General features: G+C 33.2%; 1 protein-coding gene across 5 annotated transcripts in view; it reads left to right on the plus strand.

The window, feature by feature from the left end:
- The window catches only part of SOX6 (SRY-box transcription factor 6), a 618,861-nt gene that overhangs the window by 72,315 nt on the left and 521,860 nt on the right, over window positions 1-24,686 (plus strand). For all 5 annotated transcript variants that reach the window (XM_082341482.1, XM_082341472.1, XM_082341483.1 and 2 more), the window contains exon 2: window positions 22,999-23,071. The gene's annotated coding sequence lies outside the window, so the exon portion shown is untranslated. The remainder of the gene's footprint in view (window positions 1-22,998; window positions 23,072-24,686) is intronic.

Genomic DNA, 24,686 nt, shown 5'->3' on the forward strand with positions numbered 1-24,686 from the left:
GAAAGGTGCACAAGAATTCCATTAGTGATATAAGTATAAAGGTGAGGTCTGCTTGGATATGAATACATTTTGCCTTCAGTGATGAATTTACTTTCCAGTCCAGCTTTTGAAATATAATGACTTATGTTCATTAATTGAGTTCAAGAAATAGAGAGGGTTTTTTGGAAAGACAGATACACTTCTTTTGCCATGAAACATGATTATTGAAAAAGTTACTGTTGTATTTTTGAAAATAAAGGACATAAGTACAGCTTTTAAAGTTTTTTTTTGTTTATTTTTAAAACAGTTGCCAATAATTGAAGAAGATGAGATATATATTATGATCTGACACACAGTAGCAAATATTTCCCTCGGTTCATCATAGGAATGTGTTTTTATTCTTTCCTTAGCTATGATTTTTTTCTGGGTGAAGTTTGTTTATGTAATGCTTCCATATTTAAATTCAAAAGGTATATTACAGAGCTCCTGATACGCAGAGCACTCTTCTAGGCTTTGCATGTAAAATTAAAATGAATGAGACAAGTTTTCTCCCCTTGATGAACTTACAGCCTAGTGAAAGAGACAACAGATATTGCATAAATTATTGCAATATAAAGCAAAACTTATGTGTCCAAGCAAAATATATAGCCAATGATATCAGCATGCTGAGGAATGAGAGATTAACTCCAGTTGGAAAACTTAACTCTCAGGAGGACTTCATGGAGGAAGTAGCATTTGAATTCAACAGGTAGAGGTGGAGGGGAGTGGAATTCCACTTGTTTTGAGGAAAGAATATGAACAAAGGCCTGAAGGTGGGAAAATGCAATTCACTTTGGGAAAGCAGGAAACAATCCTTTTTTAACTGAAGTTTTGCCCGTGCTCAAGATGATGAAGCTGTGAAGGAAATTGGGGCCAGATTTATGAAGGCCTTGAATGGGATAGCAAAGATTTTGGTCTTTATGCTGAGGGGTAAAGTGGAGCCAAATAGATTTTGAGCATAGTAGTGATGTGATCATATCTTTATTTAAGGGAGATAACTGAAAAGATTAGGGATGGAGTAAGCAATGAATTAATAGGAAAAGAGACTGGAATTAGATATCTCAGTTAGGGTGCTTAGAAGTTCAGATGAGAGACAATAAGGACTTAGTCGAGGGCTGTGAGAGAGAGTAGGAAGGAGTTAAAAAAATTAGAGAATCACTTTGGAGATGACATAAATAATGATAAATATTTCATTTGGAAATGAAATAATTTAATGACAGATTAGTTTCCAGACTCAAGATGCATTTTGTAGATAGAATTCCGATGATCTGGTAACCAGTTGTTATTCAGGAATAATTTTAACATGCTTTTTAAAGTTAATTCAGTCACAGTAGCAATTATTTTCTTCAGTCTTCTGTGATCCCTGGGTATCTGATGTGGCCATCAGTTTAAGTTCTAGTACTGCAGGTGTGATCTATCTGGGTGTAAAATCTGTAGGTTACCTACAAGGTCTATTGAAACTGCTTTGCTAGTATGTCTGGCTCTTCCTAAAGTTCATGTGAGAATGAAAGTAAAAGTACTATTCTGAGTGGTTATAACAATATCTTGATTGAAGAACTCTATATTTTTAAAGAATTTTCATTCTTTTATCATATCCCATTCTTTCAACAATGTTGACACAATAAATATTACATATTACACATTTTAGAAGCTTGGGAAAACTGAGAAACAATAAGATTAAGTGACACTTCTAAGATTACACAGAGCTAGTATAGAGAAAGGAAGAGAGTGCCCGACTTTGGACTAATAGCCACTATTATGTGACAATGTTACTCTGCTTTTACTGGTTTCCCTTTTGTGTGACCTAGTTTTAGTAAAATAACTGTGCATAGATATCCCAGATAACTCCTCCATTCCCTCCAATTCAATTAAATAACATGAGTGTATCAATAGTGCACTTTCGGCATTTAAAAAAAAAAAACCCACAATTTTTTACCAACAGTTTGCAGTCTTACATTTAGATGGAATTTTGCTTTTACATTAAAAATCTTTGCGTGCTGATTAGGAGATGTGAAACTCTCAATCAGGTTCGAGTCTCATCCTTTTTTATTTGTGGAATAAAGATCATTCCTTCAAACCAATTGACATTGTATTTTGCTATAATGTTCTAGTGACGTTCTTGTTGGAATCACAGTTCTGGGCATTGCCTGGCCTCATCAGAAGTCTATCTTTCCCTGACTTTACATGAGAATTTATAGGTTGTTTTACGTTCGTTATCCTTTTCACTCTGTTGAGAGGATCCTTCCCCTTGCACTGTTATATTTTATCTCTAATGTCCCTCTTTTTTTTGTGTGTGTATGTATTTCAAAGTCCTAGGACTTTGCTTTCTTTCTTTTTTACTTATCTGTTTCTTCCATGACCTCATGTACATTTCCTGGTTACAGGATCAGAAATACTACCAGACACTGCCAGGATACCTCTGAGTGTGACGTTACACAAATGCTTATATCTGTCTCTGTCACTTTCTAACCTAACAACGTAGTTTTTCTAGTGAGTTTTTCTTCTGCTATGTAGAGTGCTTCTGGTTTACTTTTCTCAGGTTGTCTCAGCACTTTCATCTCACATTTTTCCTTTTTGGATTGCATATGTATTTCGAGGCACTGACATATTTGGCACTGACATTGAGACTATTGATTTTGCTCACAGTAATCTTGGAGTCATTCCCTGCCTGTGGACCAAGTTTATTCAGACACTGGGTGGAAAAGTGCGTTTTCAGATACTTTCATTATTTTCCTTTACTTATCAACAGTGATTTGCTTTTATTTACTTGAGTCATGTGTATTCATAAGTAAGAAGGCTCTAAGGCTCTAAGCCAGAAGTTCTCAAATTTTCTTGGTTCATGGTGTCTTTAGTGTGTCAGTAATTTTTTCAAGATGGCTCTGGTCCAAAAGAAATACCTAACAGTTCTCTTCAGTACTTAGTTTGGATCAAACAGCTTAAGTTTTTATGTACTAAAAACTTAGCAGACTTTTGAAAAAATAATACAGATAAATTGAAAGTAAAAACACTACTTCAATTTCATTTTTAAATGATCACAATTGCTAATGATATGTGTCAATCAACAGATGTCGTGTAGAGCTGTGTTTCTCTTAAAAAGTTAAAATATGTTAGTATTTCTATGAGTTCTCTATGGTGCGTTGGGATACCTTGGTGCATAATGTAGGAACTATATAGCCTTTGGTACTTTTCTTTTGTCTACCATGACAACATGTTTTTCTGGTATATGTTAAAGTGTCTGGAAGGTGGTAGGCACTCATTAAATTTTGGTTGTTTCCATTGTCCTTAGGCAAGCAGTTGTTTCACAGAAGCTGGGACAAAAAAGAACATAGGTACAATCTGAAGTTCTGGTGTAAGACATATTTTAAGGCGCAATACTTTGCTGAGTTATGTTTTGCCATGCTTCTTGCTTTCCTCTTGAATGAATTCTGACAACTGTAAGACGCTCACATGGGCTTGTCAGAGGCATAGTTGAAAACCTTAATCTCCTCCCATTTGTTTTTAATGTGAGGAACTCATCTTAGACATCTGTTCTAAGGAAAACAATTAGAGAGAAATTATGATGCAGTGGTCTTATCTTGAATGTTATTTTGCAACTTGGCTAGCTCCTGTGCTTTTAAGTTTTAGTAGCATAATAGCCTTATTTCAAGGTAAACACTAGGAGGCAAGTACAGCTTCAAATTTCTCGTCGTTAGTTGAATGAGTCACCTTGTTCTGATTCACCACTGCAGACAACCAAATTGGGAATAAGAATTTAGATGGAGGATGCAGGGGGTAACATCTGCTTTGCCAGCATTCTACTCACCGAATATACTGTTTGTAGAGTTCAGGTACTGCAATCAAAGAAACAGGTAAATTCTGAGCATATAAAGATATCCTTTTGAGGTTTTGATACATTACAATTCTGTTTTGACTTGGCTGGAATTTTTTTTGCTTAAAAAAATTGGTTTAATCTTCCCTAGAGTGTTAAGTGCTAACTCAATGTTTTACTGATTATGCAGAAGGAACATCAGATGGTTTCTGAGGATGACACTGTATAGGTGGGAGCACTGGTGACTGAAACTGTGGTAAACTTTGTAGCTCCATAGTCATCATCATCCATAGCAACATGTGCTTTTGTGACAGAGGAACAGACATGTAAAATTTTAAGGAAAAAAAATACTTTTAGTTCTGAGGAAAAAGTTTAGGTAGCTTGTAAACTACTACGCAGTAAGGAGGTATCATTTAGAATGAAGCCCCTGTTGTATTATATTCATCAAAGAAATATATTTGTATATATTTCCTTGGAAACTTATTTTTTTTTCCTCTTACCATCCTTTTCCCTGAAAATCATCTCAAACTGTTAATTTATTTTTTTATTCAACGGAATCAGAATCTTAACTGAGATACATTTTTTTTTCTGGGTTTTGTTATATTTTCCTTCAGTTAACCTGCAAGAAGGATTGGTTACTGTCCCCCCCTCCTGATCCGTTTACTTACACTGAAAAATGGAGAAATAAAATTAATTGCTATATCAGAAATATCTCTGTAATGGATCTCAAATCTAAGACAATGGTGATACTAGTCTCCAAGATGTGATGACATATAACAACAATTATGACAACATATAAGTTCAGAATAATCTACCCTATAAGGGTATCTTATTGGAAACAAGAGCCAGGGTGTTAATAATCATTATTTTCCATAAAAAGATGAGTTCTTATTAAAATGAACTTTGATTAGTAGATTGATATATATAAAAATATTTCTTTTCACCAAGTAGGTTAACTAAATTGTCCTTTGCTTTTTACAATGTCGCATAATGAAAAATAAATTATTGAAGACTCGGTACTAAGATAGTGTATAATGTACAAAAGGAAAGAGAAAATACTGGTTTACCCTTAAGAGATTTACAGTCTGAAGAAGTGCATATTAAAACAATTTAAGAGTAGCTCTGTTCATGTAGACCAGGATCAGGTGCTTAATACATGTTGAAGGAAAAAAATAACAGTTGTACATAGGATTAAGATAAATAAGGCCATTGACTCCAACCAGTTCAGAGTAATAGATCTTTGATTTGAAGAAACAAGTAAATAAGTAACTAACTGTAGGGTTAAATGTGAATTCAGGAGCTTGTAGTCTTTAAAGCTTGTGAGCAAGTGGGTCAGAACCATGCTGCAGTCTACTGATTTGAAAATTAACAACTTCCGAATTTTGAGATTGGCAACTTTTTCCTTTCTCAGATGTCATTCATTCCTATTTGTTCTGGTGTGACATGAGATTGGTAAATCTTTCATACTGTCCATGATTGTACTCAAAATGAGGTCTGTAGATAGTTGAATTAGCTTAAAAGACAGACATGAGATAAACTGAAATGAAAGAGACACTCATAAAATACACAATAAAGTTAGATTCAAGAATATTAAAACGAAATGTCCTGTTTAAATGATCTAGGGTGCTGCCATGTTCATTGAGTTGTTTTCACAGAGAAAGGGGTCAAGTTGAAGTGAATGATCTGCTTGAGTCAACCCATTTTACAGCAGTCATTTTACTTTTGCATAAATGGTTAAGTCAGCTGGAAGAAAGAATTATTTCTCAAGTTTGTCCAGTTAATATAAAATAAAAAATTATTAAAAAGAGGGAGTATATATTTAGTGGACCTGTCTGGGCATAGACACAACTTGTTCTCCTGTCATTTATATGATCTTGTTCTATAGTGTTTACTCTGGTATTCATTAGTACAAGACTAAAATACCCCTCATCCTTGCTTTGCTTAACAATATTTTGTAGTATATTTAAAAAGCAGTGTGTAATCTTAAAGGCACTTCCATATGTTGAGATCATTATACCAGGATGATAAATTGCAAAACTTCATTCAGCTGTACTGACTCCAGGGATATAAAAGATGTTTGTAGCTAATATACTAACTGTGCATAAGATAGCATACTTTACAAATAAAGCCTTGCCAGGTAATCTTTATATCTTATTATTAGTCACAAGATTAGACACTTATTATATGTGAGGGACTGTGAGTACTTGTGTGAAATTCAGTTCCAAAATAAATATATTTATTTATTTAAATAGGTCTTCTGTATATATGGTACAAATTTATAAAAGTACATAAGGTGTAGAGTAAAAGGTTGATCTCCTACTTATTTCCTGCAAGTTCCTCAGTTTCTCAGGTTCCCTCCCTGAAAGCCATGTCTATAACCAATTTCCTATGTATCCATCTAGAGATATACTATGAAATGCTTTTTTAACACAAATGGTATTCTTAACACAAGTAGTATTATACATATTTGTCTGTATCTTGCTGTTTTCATTTCCACAATATATATATCAAGACACATAGAGCTTTCTCATTCCTTTTAACTGACTACATAATATTTCAATATATTAGTGTGCTATAACATTTAATCCTTGTCTTAAATGGACTTTTTGGTTGGTTCTAATCTTTTGTAGAGTTAAGTAGATGCAACAGAGATCATATGGCCCTCAAAGCTTAAATTATTTACTCTCTGGCCTTTTATAGAAAAAGTTTGCTGATCCCTGTTAATAAATGCCAAAGAAAATGTTGAGCACTTACTACTTTGTGAGGTCAACATGTTTGTTACATATTTTATATAGGTCATCCCATTTAGTTATTCTAAAAATCTTTTGAGGTAGGTTATATGATTATTATTATTTTACAGATGAGAAAACGAAGCTGCAGAGAAATTAAATAATTGACCATGGTCACACATCTAATAAGTTACAGGGCAAGGTCTGAACCTAGGTCTGCCTCCTAGCCTTCATTCTTTCTCACTATACAAGACTACCTCTGGTTCCTGTTGTTCTAGCGGAGTGTGAATTAATGGAATAAATAGTAAGGAAGGTTAAAAAACTCATACTGTGCAATGATTGTTACTCTGGGAGGTTAGCTATGCAAGAACATGATTTTCTTTTATTTTGAAGTTCTGTGTGCTTACAATTACTTGAGCACAGGAATAGTAAATATATTCTTTTAAAAGTCTACATTTTCAGAATAAGGTTTAAGTAAGTAACTTCCCATATACAAATTTTGTATTTTTCATACACTCTTACTATTTTAAGTTGATTCTGATACTTAAATCTTCATTTTTAATTAAAAAAATATCCTTCTTTCACTCCGATTAGTCTTTCATAGAGTTTATCCTAATAGAAAGGAGAGAGTAAGTAAATATTTTAAGGGCAACCATGCTCATAATAGTAATAATTGCTACCATTTGTTGAGTACAATAAGTGCCAGGAGACTGTACTAATTGATTTACACTTATTATCTCATTTAATGTTAGCAATAAATCCGTGAGGCAGTATAATATTATTATGTGCATTTTATAGATGTGGAAACTGAAGTTACTTATCAAGGAAAAAGTAGTTTATCTTATTCCATACTTCACAGGAATATTACTGATTCAAAGGAAGTTAGAGAATTCTATTGGCTAAATTAAAACTTTATTATACAGTAGAGTGGATGTGTGCCACGTGAGTATTTTCCCATGCTGTTAACTAGGATTCTAAGTGAAAGTTTTAATTAACACATAATATTATGCCTGGTAATTGGCTACATTTAACTTAAACTTTCCCTTATTTTTGGATATAGGATATAGAATTCACATTACTAATTAAGGAGATTTACTTGTATACTAATTACAGTTCAGAAAAAACTCTTTGAAAGTTGGTCAAGATAGTGACATTTGAAGGTGTGAACTCTGTATAAAATAGACTTGTATACTTTTTTCCTGCTTAATTAATTTTTTCCACTTAAAAATGTTGAAAATTTATAAAAGTACAAAAAGTAGAAAGAAAGGAAAGAATTTACCCCTAGTCCTATACCCAGTGGCAGTCTTTGTTACAGCTTAATATTTCCTCACAGTTGTTTTCTTAAGCGTCGGCTTTTTTTTTTTAGAAGTATGTATATATAATTTTTATTCCTTTTTTTACTTCACGTTATGACATAAGTATTTTCCCGTGCTATTACCCAGGGTTCTAAATAAAAATTTTAAGAACCACATAATGTTATGCCTAGTGAGTGGATGATATCTTACTTAGACATTCTCTTATTTTTAGATATAAGTTGCTTCAAATTATTATTATTATTTTTGCCATTTTATCTCTTTTATTCTTTTGCATTTTAAATGATAAAAGTAATCATGCTCATGACAAAAATTCAAATATGGAAACGTGTAAAGTGAAAAATCAAGATCTTTGTTCCACCATGAAGAATTTTCTGGGTATCCCTTTAGAATTTTACTATGCGTATTATGTAAGCACATTTATATCTATCCTTATTTTACCTAAATAGGATCTATAACCTGCCTCTTTTGTTTTGCTCTTTTAAATAATACTGGAATAAATATATTTGTACAAAAATTATTTTTGTGTTTATGACTAATTCCTTAAGATAGATTTCTAGAAGTGGAGCTGGGTCAAAGTGATGGACATTTTGAAGGAAAGCTCTAACTAAATTTGCCAATTTAAAACACTGCTGTTTTAGGAAGAGTATGCTAATATCACCAAGTAATAGATCATGCTATTGTTATGGATGTAACATATTTACATACATTATTTGTGCATGTAAAATATGTATATATTTACATACACTGAATTTTTTTAACCAGGGTAGATCTAGTCATTTTCCATCTACAGTAGATTTAAACCTACCATTTTAGATTTAGCATTGTTATTCTTACTGGTATTAGTTAGGATTATCTTTTTTTTTTTTAAACATCTTTATTGAAGTATAATTGCCTTACAATGGTGTGTTAGCTTCTGCTTTATAACAAAGTGAATCAGTTATACATATACAATATGTTCCCATATCTCTTCCCTCTTGCATCTCCCTCCCTCCCACCCTCCCCATCCCACAGGATTATCTTTTTCAGCATGGTTTTTTAGGGTTATAGTTTGGTATAAAAAAAAAATTTGTGTTTGAATATTAATTAAATCTTTACCTCATTTTAAATTTATTTAAAAATAAAAATCCTTTCTTTTCTGATTATACAAAAAAAGAATGTCAAGGCATATAAAAAATTCAGAAAATAAGGAAATGAATAGAGAAAAAAAGAGAAAATTTCAATGATAATCTCAGAATTCATTAATAATCTTTTGCTGCATATCCTTTCTTTTTTAACTTATGCACATATATAAGTATAGATATAGATATGAACACTCATAAATAACATTTTGCTGTATATCCTTTTTTTGTGTCATATGCGTACATACCCATATAATACTTTATATGTTTTTATACAATTGGAAGAAAATAATGTGCTTCTTCAGCCTTTTTTTCACTCAGTAACAATATGCTGTGGGTATCTTTCTTCTTTATAAATATGCATTTTTGTAATGACTGCATTGTACTCTATTTTGTGGTTATACCCTAGTTATTTGAATATTGATTAATCATTGGTTGTCTCCAGCTCCTTCCTATTATAAACAACACTTCAGCGAACAGTTTTGTACATATGCTCTTTACCCACTTGTCCAATAATTTCCTTAGGATAAAATAGAACTAGAATTCTTGTATCAAAGGACATGTACATTTAAAATTTGGATGCATTGGAAAGAATATCTTTTACTTTTTTCTTATGCTTTTCCATATTGTTTGAATTTTTTCTATAAATGATACAGGGAATGCAGAATTGTCAAACTGCCTTCCAGAAAGGTTGTGCTGTATTACATTCTCACCAGTGAATGAGAGTGCCCAATTCCTCATGCTCATGAACATTACATATTACTAATATTTTAAATCTTTGTTATCTTGTATTGAGATATGAATCAATGTGTTACTTAACGTTTTAAAGATTAATTGTGATATTGAATCATTTTTTAGCTTATTTTCTTTTTCCATTCTCTCATTTGCAAATATTCTATTCTATTTTTTTGTGGCCTATTTTTCTATTTTTTTCTTATTGATTTGATGTTCCCATTTGTCATACCATACCAAAAATATACTTTTTTTTTTTTTTTCTGGTTTGTGGTCTGTCTTCTAACTTTGTTAATGGTCTTTTTTTTTTTTTAAATACAGAAGTTTAAAATTTTCAGTGTAGTCAGTTTTACTAATCTTTTCCTTGTTTTAATGTCATTTTTCTTTTTAGTTTTTACATTTAAAAAATCCATCTGGAATTTACTTTAGTGTAAAGTGGAGGTAGAGATTCAATATTATTTTTTCCAGATGTCTACTCATTCCCAGCATCATTTGTTGAATAGTTTATCATTTCTCCACTGATTTGAAGTGTCACTTATATCATAGACTAAATTTTTCTACAAATTGTCATCTATTTCTAGATTTTCTGTTGTTTATTGATCTGCCTATTATTCCTGTGCCAATAATATACTGTTTGAACTCTTGTACTTTACATTACACATTTTGAACCTAAAATTTATTTAGATTATTTTATTATTGGAAAGGAATTGAGCATGTATACTTAATTTTCAAAACCATCTCAAATTTAAATTATTTATTTAATGTACAAAATAATATCACTGACCTTAGAATATTTCTCTTTCAGTTTTGGAAGTTTCCTTATTGTGTGTGATAGATATGCTAAATATTTCCTTTTTTTTTTTTTTTTAGAAGAAAGACTCCTCTGTCCAGTAAAATTGTTCTGGGAAGCTACCCTGGAGTAGAGAATGCAAGAAAGAGGCTTTGAATTATAGGCTGATGTGTGGACTTGGCATAGTGCCTGTCCCAGAGAAATATGGTGGTTGAAGGGCAGGAGTAGGATCAATGTATGGAAATGGTGGGATTTAGAATCTTTTAAACGAAGCTCTTTTAGCATCAGAACCAATAAGTTTTGAAAGGATCTGAAATATTAAGGAATGCTACTTAAATGAAACATGGAAAGTACACTAGCTTTGGAACCAGAGATTGTGAATTTGAGTGCCAACCGTGCCACTTACCACCTTTGTAAATATTTAATCCCAGTGAGTTTCAGTTTTTTCTTTTTTTTAAAATGAGGATAGTAATCCCATCACAAAGTAATTATGATGATTTAATAAGAAAATAAATATCAACTTATTGCTTAATAATGCCTAGTCTTTTTTTATTGTGAATTCTGCAGAAACAGCATTGATAGGGATGAAATTTAGGGCTGGGATTTGAGTATTGGAGAGCGCTGTGCATTTCTTCCATCTTCTCACATTAAAAAGGCAATGGTTTTTGTCCCAGTGGTGGCACGAGAGCAGTAATGTAGGGAAATGAGAATTATGTCTTGTGTAGCAGAGTATTTTTCCTAAGTGTATCTACACACGTGTAGACACAGACACAGACACCCATACACACAGTCCCATCAATCTCATTGTGAATCAGAAAAAAAAAAAAAAAAGGGAAATTAGGAAAATTCCAGGACAAGAAGTATACAGGAACTGGTGGTTTATTGGAGTTGGGGGAAATGGGAAGGTACTAGCACCAGAGAAATATATTTCATCCCAGGTATTTAACCCCTTTCCATTTTATGAAGTGTCTTTTTTCAAATGAGTTAAGTGTGAAGGCAAAGTAGTGAAACTGACATGGTATGAGAGAAGTGAATGCTAACTATCCCATTTTACAGATGAAGTAACAGGAGACATTTATGTTCCTCATAGAATAGACATGAGCTCAGTAATTGGAAACTCTGACTTAAAGTGAAAGCTCTGTCACCAACTTGTCATGTGGTCCTAAGTGAGTTATGTGCCTGTAAACTTGGGTACATCTCATCCTGGTATTCCTATTTTTCACTTAGTAAGCGAGGCACTCTGAGAGATGCCAGGCCAGATCTTGTCTGGACTTCACAGTGAAATCTTTAAATTGTTGTGAAAGACATACAGTAAAAGGATAAGCAGGATCTCTCTACATGATTCTCTTCATTTGTTTCTGTGTTTTTGAAAGTGAGCAAAAGATTTAATTACGTCTGGGAAGGACTAATCCATAGTGTATGACTGAGCTCCCTGAGGACATGCAGTGTGTCCAGTTATTGAGTGTGATGATGGGGTAGCATTGCCAAGGTCATATACCCTTAAGACATTCTTCTTTAAAAAGTGAGTAGTTATATTAGCCACCAGGTCATCTGTGTAAGTTGTGACTTGGGCACATTTCAACGAAATCTCAGGGAAAAAGCAAAAAGGGAAGTACATTTATAGAAGACATATGCCATCTAGGAAGCATTTTCTTATCTCTAATCCTCACAAAAACCTTGGGAGTTAAGTGGCAGCATCCCCATTTTCTACACATATTCTTTATTTCAGAAAATTGGATTACATAGTTTTATAATTTTTCTTCATCTAATGTATTTCACACAAAGCTGTAATTATTTGTCTCTTTTACTAGGTTGTGAACTCCTTGAAGTCACCAACTCTATGTCGTTCATTTTTGTTTTTCCAGTGCTTAACACAGAGCAAACATTCAGTAAATGATGAGCTGTTGATAATGCAGCTGTTATTTTTATAATCTCATCCTAAGTACATATTTGCACAACAGGCGGTGTCAGTTCATCTAAGTAACTTGGTGTTATTTGCCTGATACTTTAAATTACAGAGCTCCATTACTGAAGTCATTATTTGTGGTTAAGAGGGAGTGGTACAGAGAGTGGTAACAAGAAGAGTATCTTAAAATGAGTATCAAAACAGATCCTCTTTAGATGTCTTTAAATTTATCTTGATTTAATTACCTAGAACAAGTATAAAGAACAACCCCATCCTTTTGCCTGTCAACTTACCCTATAGAAAATAGTAGATTTATTAAAAAAATTTATGGTCTTAAAAAATCAGTACTTATTTACAAACTTTTGTTAAATGATTGCTTTAAAAATGTTCTGCCACTTTATTTTGTGAGCAGAGTTCAGGGAGAAAAAACTCAGCAGGGATGGAATCCTCTCCTTATTCCAGATATGATAATGCAACTGCAAATGTTGAGACTATTCTAAATATAATATTTATCTCACAGTGAATCCAAATTGTCAGTTGCTGGAGATTTGGGATTGTGCTTTGTTGTTCTGAATCCCCAGAGATTCCAATTCATGTTATGTATCCTGTGGGCTCTCAAAAATGTTAATTGTATTGCTGGAGAATTGCATGTATCATTCTCAAAAAAAAAAACCACTCTACAATAACTAAGGCTTAATTTTTAAGTTAAATTCTAGTTTCTAATTCATCCTTACATTAAACAAATATTTTATTAAAAAAATAAGAAATCCAAAAGCATTGAGAATCTTTTTAGTAAGATAAAACATTTTATAGAATTATTAAAAAAATTCTTTTTGCGCAGAATTTTTTGTGAGCTTATCCTCATTTAACACAGTTGCCCTTTAGCCCAGCAGTTATTGAATTTTAGTGTGCACAGGAATCACCTGGGGGCTATGCTTTAAAATAAATTCCTAGGCCATGCTTTTGGAATTACAGAATCAATAGGAATGAGTGGGGCCTCTTTTAAAAATTTTTTGTTTTAATAAGGAACCTGGTACTTCTGAAATAAGGGGTCTGAGGATTATGTTTTGATGATCACTTTTTTCTCCAGTCCTTCTCACACAAGACCTTCTCTGACTTTTGTTATTAAGCTGATATCATATATGTCTGAAATCAGTCAGGCTGCAAGAAAAAAAGGAATATTAAAAAATACATTAATAGGTGTTATTTCCAAGAAGTATGTTTTGCTAAGAAAGCAGGAGAAGAAAGAAGAAATAAAAGAGAACAAGTTTATTGAGTGAAAAGTTACAAAATATATTGCAAATTTTTTTTTGGCCTATTGCTAAATTTTTGTTTGATTCTGGTAAAGTGGACAAGTTGCCTTATGTTGTGTTTATGAAGTATATGAAATTTTTCTGTAATCAAGACCTCAAGATACAAGAGTTTTGGGGATTAAGTCACATGGTAGTAATTCTATAAATAGGTTTTGGAAGTTTGTGATCTATATTTTGGTCTTGGTATATAGCAATAAGCTGCCTTTGTAAAGTGGAAGGCACGTTGTCTTCTCAATAATCTCATTCATTTTTCATGTAGGTACTATTTTTATACTGACCATTCTTTTTTTTTTTATGGGTTTTCTCAGTTGTGAATACGTATCAAACTTAGTCAATTCTATCTCTGATTTACTATTCTGCTACATACGCTGGCAGAGGTGAACTCGCAGGCCTAGGAAATGCAACATTAATTCCTCCTCCTCTGACCCAGAAATACCTTGATCCTGACCATCTATAATGTGTTAAAGTAGGCTTAGGAAATGTTACATTAAAGTGTAAGGGTATACTTCCAGTGGGTGTGGATAAAATATAAAATTGTAGAATGTTGAAGTGGTAGTGACTTTAGAGGTGAACTGGTACAGCAGTTCTTGAACACCATCTGAAGCTAGGTGGGCCTTAACAGTCACCTCAGGAGCTTTCAAAAAACTGGAAACTCTCGGCCCACTCAAGGAGATTCCGGTTTAGTAGGTTTTGGGGTGGGGCCTAGAAATTCAAATTTTATAAAAGCTTTCTAAGTGATTATATAATCAGTTAAGTTTTGATACAACTTTAAACTTAGGGTAAGAATTCTTTCTACAGCATCCCTGGCAAAGAGTCATCCAGCCTTAACTTTGACAAACTCCAGGAACAGATCTCTTTTTTGTGAGGCAACTTATTGTATTGCTTTTGAAGATTTGTCTGGACTGAGCTAAAATTCACTACCTTGTAATTCCCACCCACTAGTGTTATTTTTTATTTTGGAAAGAAGAAAGAGTAACTTTCAATCACATTACACTCACTGTGCTAGATATTACCTTTCCTTTGTTGGCTTGAAAATATTAAACTAGATAGTTTCCTTAGCTGCAAAATGGATTATCAGAGTAGATAAGCAGTTATCAAAATGAGGTCTGTATGGGGACCCCTGAGACCCTTTCAAGGGGTCTAAAAAATCAAAACTATTTTCATCATAATACTAAGATGCTATTTGCCTTTTTCAGTGTGTTGCCATTTACACTGAGGATGCAAAGCAATTTTGGGCAGGCCTGCTGGTGCCTTAGCACAGATCAAGGCAATGGCACCAAATTTTGTTAGTAGTCATTGCATTTTTTAAAATAATCACCATTCACAGAAAAAAAATCTAGTTTTGCTTAAGAATGTTGCAGATGAAGCAGTACAAATTATTGATTTTATTAATTCTTGACCCTTAAGTATATTTTTAATAGTCTGTGATGAAATGGGAAGTATGAATAAAGCACTTATGCTACCTACTCAAGTACTGTAGTTACCTTGAGAAAAAATCAGTTGCATGATTGAGTTTCAAGCTGAACTGTTTTTTTCACAGAACGTCACTTTTACTTGAAAGAATGACTAACAGACACACAATGGTTATTCAAACTGTGGATACTTGACAGATATATTCTCAAAAATGAGCAAAGTGAGCCTCCCATTTTAGGAAAATCAACTGACACTATTTGTTGTCAATAATAAAATTTGAGCTTTCAAGAGAAAATAAGTTGTTTGGAAAACTTGTATCCACTACCATGAGCTTGATGGCTTTCCAATATTTAAAAACTTTTCTAAGATTGGTGGTGATATTAACAAATGTGATTTTTTAAAATATTGAATAATGAAATACATCAACGTTTTGAAGATCTGCACAACTCAAGTGAACCAATATTCTCCAAATGAACCAATGTATGATGTTGCAAAAACATGCATGGGTAAAAGATGCATTTAAAGACCAGTGGTTTTTTTTTTTTTTTAATGGTTTAGTGCACTGTAGGTAGCAAGGGATTTTTTTAAAAATTAATTAATTAATTAATTTTTTATGGCTGTGTTGGGTCTTCGTTTCTGCGCGAGGGCTTTCTCTAGTTGCGGCGAGCGGGGGCCACTCTTCATCGCGGTGCGCGGGCCTGTCACTATCGCGGCCTCTCTTGTTGCGGAGCACGGGCTCCAGACGCACAGGCTCCAGACGCGCAGGCTCAGCAATTGTGGCTCACGGGCCCAGTTGCTCCGCGGCATGTGGGATCCTCCTAGACCAGGGCTCGAACCCGTGTCCCCTGCATTGGCAGACAGATTCTCAACCACTGCGCCACCAGGGAAGCCCAGACCAGTGGTTTTTAAAGTAACAGAATATAAAAAGTTCATTGATATTCAGGTTTCAGATTCCATATTGCACTTAACCTTTGAGAAACTATTACTTGTCAAATTTTGATGTAGTATTAAAGAAGAATAGCTACAATTATCTTGAAAGGCTGTTAAAAAATCTGCCTCTTTCCAACTTCATATCTGTGTGAAGATGGATATTTTTCACATACTTCTGTCAAACCAACATATCACAACAGATTGAATGCAGTAGCACCTATGAGAATCCAGCTGTCTTTTATTGAACCAGGCATTTGAGATATTTAAAAATGCAAAACAATGCCAGTCTTCTAATTTTTTTGTTTTGTAAAATATGCTTGTATTTTAAAATTATGTTATTTATGTTACCGTGTAATAGGTTCATCACTAAATGATTATTACTTAATCATTTATTTTATTTTAAATGAATTAATAACTATTTAAATTTTTTCTTAGCTTTAGTTTCAGATATAATAACTATTGATAAATATAGCCATAGCTCTTTGCGACTCTGAATAATTTTTAGAAATGTAAAGGAGTCCTGAGACCAAAGAGTTTGAGGATCACTGGATTAGATGATCTCCAAAGTTCAGTCCAACTAACCACCTTTAGAACATGCAACCATTTTAATGTAACATGTTTCCTCTGAGATTTCTTAGCCATTCTCTTATGAATGCTTGTCAACATCCTTTCTAAACTGTGGCCCTTCATACTGGAATCATATTGAAGATGTAGGTTGAGCAGCATAGAATATATAAGTAGGCAACTAGCAGTATGCCTCAGTAGTAACTATCTTTGGAGATTTTTTAAAATAGGGGAAACTCCTATTTCTTTGAGGAAATAGGTTTTTGTTCCAGGAAAGCGGAGTGTTATACTAGGTAGCATCTAAGTTGTCTTCCCTGATACATCAGAAATACTCTTACTTTTGCCTTAGAAGATGTAAATATCAATAAGTGAAACATCATTTTCCCCTTCACTATTGTGATATTCTTAATTATTAGCAATTGCATTTTTAAAAAATTGTGCATTAGCTTAGTATCAGTTCCTTTGCAAGATGAATTTCACATTTCATTTTCACGTTTCATAGTTCAAATTCTACATAATTTAGTATAATTATTAAGAGGAAAAGGAAAGCTAAGAATGATGGAGTTCAAGAAACATGGCTTCAGCCTAGCAATGCTATAAAGAGCAAAAGATAATATTATGGAGGGTTTTGCATTTTTTTAAATTGATGCAACTTGGGAGAGAATAGTTTTAATGCAAAAATCACATCTGCAGGAAAACTCATTTGTATTTGCATACAGGATATTTTTTAATGTCTCTCTAATTTTTATTTTGATGTATGAAAGACCAGGCATTGATATCTTTCCAAAAGTTAGTTGAGAAAATAAATGCTTTAAATGTAGTTGTTTTAACTCAGTGGCTCATTATGTATAACATAACATTATTAAACCAACGAATCAATCCTTGACTTGAGTGTTAAACATGTGATGCTACAATTTAATATAAAGGTGGACAAAATTTTGTTACAGGTGTTTTTGGAAGCATTTTGGTACTTTAAAAAATGCCTTAGGTTATTGACTCTCAGAGTTGGAAGGTCATTTAATCCAACCACCCACTTGAACCTTCTTGCTTAGAAAAAAAAAAAGAAGGGATGGGGATTAAAAAGAGAAATGGGTGTGGTTTAGAGACAGCTTTAAGCAGGATTTAAAATTTTAGCTTGAAAGCTTTTAAAGTCTAATTAAGCAGGATTTAAAATTTTAGCTTGAAAGCTTTTAAAGTCTAATTATACAGGGAGGCGGCAGTGTTTTTATTTGCTGTTTACCTCTGCTCTGTTACCTATTTTTGATAGAGGGGGACATACTTTGTGAAAATCTTTATGGCTTCTTCATTTGATGTCAAGATACTTGTTTGAAGTTGCCTTGTAATTCAGAGGTTTTTCTTTTTGTAACTAATATTAATATTTGGCTTTTGCTGCTAGATTAATAATAGCACGTTAGTCTGGATTTGGTGACTACTTTTGAATGTATAAGTGATATAGTGAATTTTAGAAATAGCTTTTTTGTTTTGGGACAAATTAGACATGTTAAGGATAAAAAAAATCTAAATAACACCAACTCATAAGAATAAAAAAGTAAAAATAAGCCCATATCTCACTCAGTGTTAACATTTTTGTTAAATTGTAGTTTACTTTCTATGCATGTGTGTATATACACATTTGATTTTCTATAAATTAGCTCTTATTATACATGTTTTTTTTTATTCAACAATATTTTGTGGCCATCTTTTAATGTCATTCAATATAGATTTATATCATGATTTTTAATGATTACAGAGTAGTGTCATATATAGGTACCATAATTTACTTAGGCAGTTAGTAGGTTATTTCCAATTTTGGGCTGTTAGAAAAATGCTGTAATGAACATGCATATTACATGTATATGTCTTTTAACATTTTTGTGATTAGTTCCTTAGGATAATTTTTGGAAATAGCCTTTCAAGCTCAAAGGATATTGATGTTAAAAATATTAACACTTTCTGTCAAATTACCATTCAGAAAAGTTGTACCCAATTTATAATCCCATGAATGGTAGCTGAAAGTGTTTATTTTTCCACATCCTCATAAATGCTAGTTTTTGTCCAGTTTACAAGATATTTTGCCAATATTTTAGGTGAAAATACTTTATTTACATTTACTTGATTATTAGGGAGACTGCATATTTTTGTTATTGGACATTTGTATTTCTTCATTTGTAAATTTACTCTTTATATTCTTTGTGCATTTTTATATTGAAGAGTTTGTAGCAATGCACTTTTTTTTTTAACATCTTTATTGGAGTATAATTGCTTTACAATGGTGTGTTAGTTTCTGCTCTATAGCAAAGTGAATCAGCTATACATATACATATATCCCCATATCTCTTCCATCTTGCATCTCCCTCCCTACCACCCTCCCTATCCCACCCCTCTAGGTGGTCACAAAGCACCGAGCTGATCTCCCTGTGCTATGTGGCTGCTTCCCACTAGCTACAATGCACTTTTTATTAAGAATTAAGAATGTGCAAAAGATTTGATAACCAAATAATATGGAGGATGTCAGCACCATGGTCAGACGTAATAGTCTGTTGTCCAGGTTGGATTATTATTTTTTAAAAACATTTATTATTTATTTATTAATTTTTATTTATTTATTTATTTTTGGCTGCAACAGATCTTAGTTGCGGCATGTGGGATCTTTGTTGAGGCATGTGGGATCTTCGCTGAGGCATGCAGGATCTTTTCATTGCAGCCCGTGGGTTTCTCTGTAGTTGTGGCTTGCCAGTTCCAGAGCTCTGTAGTTTGCTGCAGGCAAGCTCAGTACTTGTGGCACGTGGGCTTAGTTGTCCCATGGCATGTGGGATCTTAGTTCCCTCACCAGGGATTGAACCCGTGTCCCCTGCATTGTAAGGTGGGTCCTCTACTACTGAACCACCAGGGAAGTCCCCACAGTTGGATTACTGATTGTATGAAAAGTCTTTTAGGACAAAGGCCATTATTTAAAAATATTTATTTATTTATAAATTGAGATGTAATTGACATATAGCATTGTATTAGTTTTAGGTGTACAACGTAATGATTTTATTTATTTAAAAAATTTGTGATCATATTGTCCAGTGAAATCTTTAACCCATGATCAATATTTGCTGAATGAATGAATGAACTAGTAGAGGAGTGGAACAATCAATGGTGATTGGGTATTCTGAAGATTCATTTTACTAAACATATTGTGATTTTCCAGATGAGATGGTATTTCCTTCTCTATCTTCTTACTTTTGTGCTGCCCTCAGGACCAAAGTCGCCAATTTTATTTTGGAAATGTTTTCCTCAGCGTAAACTTTTCTGGTTCTTGAAGAAGTAGCTTACTTCAAGTTGTGTTTTAATTCTTGTGAGTTGATTCTTAATTCTTTGCCCATCATAAAATGTTGCTTGTTTATTCCTAAATTCTCTACAGGAGGAAGTATGCATTAAAGACTTTTTTTTTTTAATTTTAATTTTATTGGAGTATAGTTAATTTACAATGTTGTGTTAGTTTCAGGTGTACAGCAAAGTGATTCAGTTATAGATATACATATATTCATTCTTTTTTAGATTCTTTTCTCATATAGGTTATCACAGAATATTGAGTAGAGTTCCCTGTGCTATACAGTAGGTCCTTGTTGGTTATCTGTCTTATACATAGTAGTGTGTGTGTGTTCATCCCAAGCTCCTGATTTATCCCTCCCCCCACCTTTCCCCTTTGGTAGCCCCAAGTTTGTTCTCGATATCTGTAAGTCTGTTTCTGTTTTGTAAATAAGTTCATTTGTATCTTTATTGTTTTTAAATTGGATTCCACATATGAGTGATATCATATGATATTTGTCTTTCTCTGTCTGACTTCACTTAGTGTGATTTTTTTGTTTTTTTATAATAGTGAACTGTGATTTTAGAAGCTTATACTTTTAAACTTGTTTGCTGCAAAATTCCCCAATAGTATAAATCAGTTGATAATGAGATTCAGAGTTGCTTTTAAAATATGCAGCAAGACTGGACTTATATGACAAATGAGATTTATTGACTTCATATTGACGAATGTTAAAATACTATTTGCCCTAAATCTCTGGAATCTGACTTATTCTAAATTTAAAATATCTCCAGAGTTAGAGATCTTAACTGAAAAAGATGAGACATACGTCAGTCACAATATTATCTGGATGCCTTTTATTTTGTCCTCCATTGTTTAAATGCAAGTGAAGAAATGGGATGTATTGTATATATTGCATAATTCCAATTCATGCTTTTAAAAGAATAGTTGTTAGAAAGACAAGGTGAGATCTTTCTCTCTCTTTTTTTTAAATTTAAATTCCTGTATTTTTATTTGTTAATTATGGCAACCCTACCTCTTATCTCCCACCACTCCTGTGGCTGGCAGAGTAAGCTTTTTTTTTTTTTTTTTTAAATTTTATTTATTTATTTATTTATTTATGGCTGTGTTAGGTCTTCGTTTCTGTGCGAGGGCTTTCTCTAGTTGTGGCAAGCGGGAGCCACTCTTCATCGCGGTGCGCGGGCCTCTCACTATCGCGGCCTCTCTTGTTGCGGAGCCCAGGCTCCAGACGCGCAGGCTCAGTAATTGTGGCTCACGGGCCCAGTTGCTCCGCGGCATGTGGGATCTTCCCAGACCAGGGCTCAAACCCGTGTCCCCTGCATTGGCAGGCAGACTCTCAACCACTGCGCCACCAGGGAAGCCCCAGGTGAGATCCTTTTAAAAGTATGTGAGCACTTAAGAACACTTTTAGATTCTTCCAGACTTTAGGCTTTTGGATGTACAGCATTTTGCTAGAGATTTACTTTATGGATAACTTCAGTTATAATTTTTAATTGAGGGTCAGATAAAATGTGAGAATAGCTTATATCAGAACCAGAATTCTTTTCTGGCTTTGACTAGTACACAGAGTGTGTCCACATTGGGTTGTGTGGTGTCCCAGGTAAAATTGTTCTACTGAATCCCAAAACATCAGAAAGCCATGAGGAGGTAAAGCGTATAATACCAAAAATAAATGACAGAGCTACCTTCCTCAGGGCGGACTCTCTTGTACTTCTCGCATCCATAGAAGTAGCCATTGCAGAGTTGCTAGAAACTGGTGAAATTGGATTGGGGAAGCCTGAGGCACCATTTCCTACAGAGAGAAAGAGGTCTGGTGAGGAAACCTATGGATACTTAAAGCTGTCCAAATGCCCAGGACTTTATTATCTATCAATCCTGACTAGAAAATAGAATAAATTATACGGGTCACTTAGGCAAAAGCATGTTATAGGAGCTGGGGAAAGGCTGAGTTGTATATTTATTTCATATCTCAACTTAATTTCAGAGGCCAATACCTAATCTATTATGGCCATTTGTGCTATAAATGCAATATTGGGAGTAGTAGTTCCTATAAATGATGTTGAACAAGATCTGTTTTTTTCAAAATGAATTTTATTTAAATCTAGTTAGCTAACTAACTAGGTTAGTTAACTAACCTAGATGTTTACTGGCTGTATTTAACGTATGTGGATTGAATCAAACCAATCCCCAGAGTCTAGGAAAGTTTCTGACCTAAATTAGGAACCCAAGCTCCATTATTATTTTCACTTGAACACTACTCATAGCCATCCTAACTTTTTGGAAAGAGTACGGCCTTTGCAACAAAGTTTCTTTGTTTTCATGGAACCAAAAATGTGCTGTATTTAGACCAAACAATAAAAATAAACTACCAAACTACTTTCTAATGCATGGGGGTTCTGGAGAGAGGAAACCATAGATATTTAGAGGCATAAAGTGAGTCATTGTGCTAGTTAAAACTTTTTACAAGGCTAGCTCTGTATGTTTGAGTTGCATCTGTTACCTCTTCAGCCAGAACTAAAGTGTGTGCAAGGAAAAGAATTTTGAATTGAATTGTGGCTCATACAGAATGCATTGTATATAGCCTAAGCATCTAAATGGATTCCACATCTTGGGCAGAACTAAAACTGCATCTTTTCATATTTAGTCTACCTTCAAGGTATTCCTGTTGGACATATCCAAGATATTTTCTGTGAAGCTAATTCGTTTTAACTTGCAGACATAAATTAAACAGTTTTTCAAATGTTAACTTGTAAGGCTTTATTCCCTTAAAATTTTTCTTGCTTTTGTTTTTACTTATTCATATTTTTAAACACCACTTTATTACTGACAGTATTTTAAAAGCCATAATGGATGGAAATGTTGTATTCTTCGATGAGGAACAATGAACAAATTGTTTTTTTTTGGTATTATCATCTTGAAAAAGTTGTTAGACAACTGACCAAGTTAAAATATAGTATAATTTGTAGCCAGAATGTATTCTTTAATAAAGCAAGTAAATGCAATTTACTAATCCTTTTTCATTTTCTTTTTTGTCTAAACTTTCAGGTCACTTTCATGAATTCAAAGGCAATTTACCAGTGATTTCTGGGTGCTGGAGCTGAATTTTTTGTGCGTATTTGTAAGTATTGGTTTATTTATTACTCTTACTACTCTTCTCATTGTGTGATGAGAACAGTTACAGTGTTTTTAAAGTGTTATTAGTTTTTTGTAAGTGTTTTCTTAAAAGGAATATAGAAAAATATCAGAGGGTGAAAAAAGCCTCTGTTGTGATTTCCAGTGAAATAACACAATGGCAGGGCCAATTACAAGAGGCTGAAACAATAAATATCTTACTTTTTGAAGATGGGGCTCAATTGTAGGAATGGATTACCTTAAAGGGGCTAGTCTATCTGCATATGAATAATTTACCTTGATAACTTCTTATAGTCTTCTGGTTGTCTGGACTTGAAAAGTTCTATGTGCCTGTGCTCATTGAAAAGATGTGAGATGATACAGAATTCAAAGAGCTGTCAGTACTTGAGGAGATTATGTACTAAGGAACCAAAGACTCATTTAGTGAATGTATAATGTATATCAAAATCGGGGTATTCCTGTCTTCTTCACCATCCTCAAAATGCTATTATATTTTAAATGGTATTTTGGAGAACAAAGATAATTTTTCTCAGGAAAGAAGGTCAATTTCAAGAAAAAATATTGAATGAACTTTAATGATCAATGAAAATACTTTAAATTATTATGTATTTATTAATATAAAAGTAGTTTAGAGTATGTGGCAGGTATTAAAAATGTTTGTGTATATATAAGACCATATTTAAGTAACTTGAGTTTAAGATATATTTATATGTGTGCATTGTACCAAACCATTGATATCTAAGGTGATCTTTACATTCGATAACCACAAAGACAGAGGTAACTTTTCCTCTGTTAGTGTATTACTATAAAGGAATTTTAGGGAATAAACTTCTAGGAAAGTATTTGAAAAAAAAGTAACATTATAAATTGGAGTTTAAGTGATTCAGTATTTAAACAGAGAGCAGTGAAAATTTATTTAAAACCAGCTTTACCTTTCTTTTAGTAGTAGCATTGATTGGGGCAGGTATTTTGAACCATCTTAAAAAAAGATGTGAATATTTAATATAGCTTAACACATTTCGTATATTTTTTAATGTTTTAAGAATGAATAAGATGTTATTTTTATGAGACTATCAATTCACATTGTATTATTTGAAGACTGAATTCTTATGTAAAACACAAAATATTAAACTCCATGGTTCATTTGGATTAAATATAAGCTTTTAATTTGTGCAAGGTATCACAGTGAGGATTAGGAGGCAAAGAAGATGGAGAAAGAAATGTAAAGTATCTTTGAAGGGCTCTTGAGAAAAAGGATGGTTCCAAGGAGCTGAGCTTATCCTATTAGAAATCTGTGTGAAGGGAAATAATTTTTAACTGTCCAAATCTTGTCTTTGTTGCTTTATCCTTTCTTTTACTTCCTATCTCTCTTCTCGCGTATCATTCAGTCATTCCCTATAGTAAGTTTTTAGGATGATTAATGTTTTTAAACTACAAATACAAGATAATTACCAGCATTTCAACCAAGATGGCCTTAATCAAAATATAGTCTACATTTCTCATCACCCAAAGACTCTGTTTCCTGAATTTTTCTCTTCTCTACCGCCCCCTGCCCCCCAGCAATCCAGCAATACCCCAACCAGATATATACATAGACTAGC

The sequence above is a fragment of the Balaenoptera borealis genome, assembly GCF_965194805.1.
Source record: "Balaenoptera borealis genome assembly, chromosome: 11".
In the NCBI taxonomy this organism is placed as follows: domain Eukaryota; kingdom Metazoa; phylum Chordata; class Mammalia; order Artiodactyla; family Balaenopteridae; genus Balaenoptera; species Balaenoptera borealis.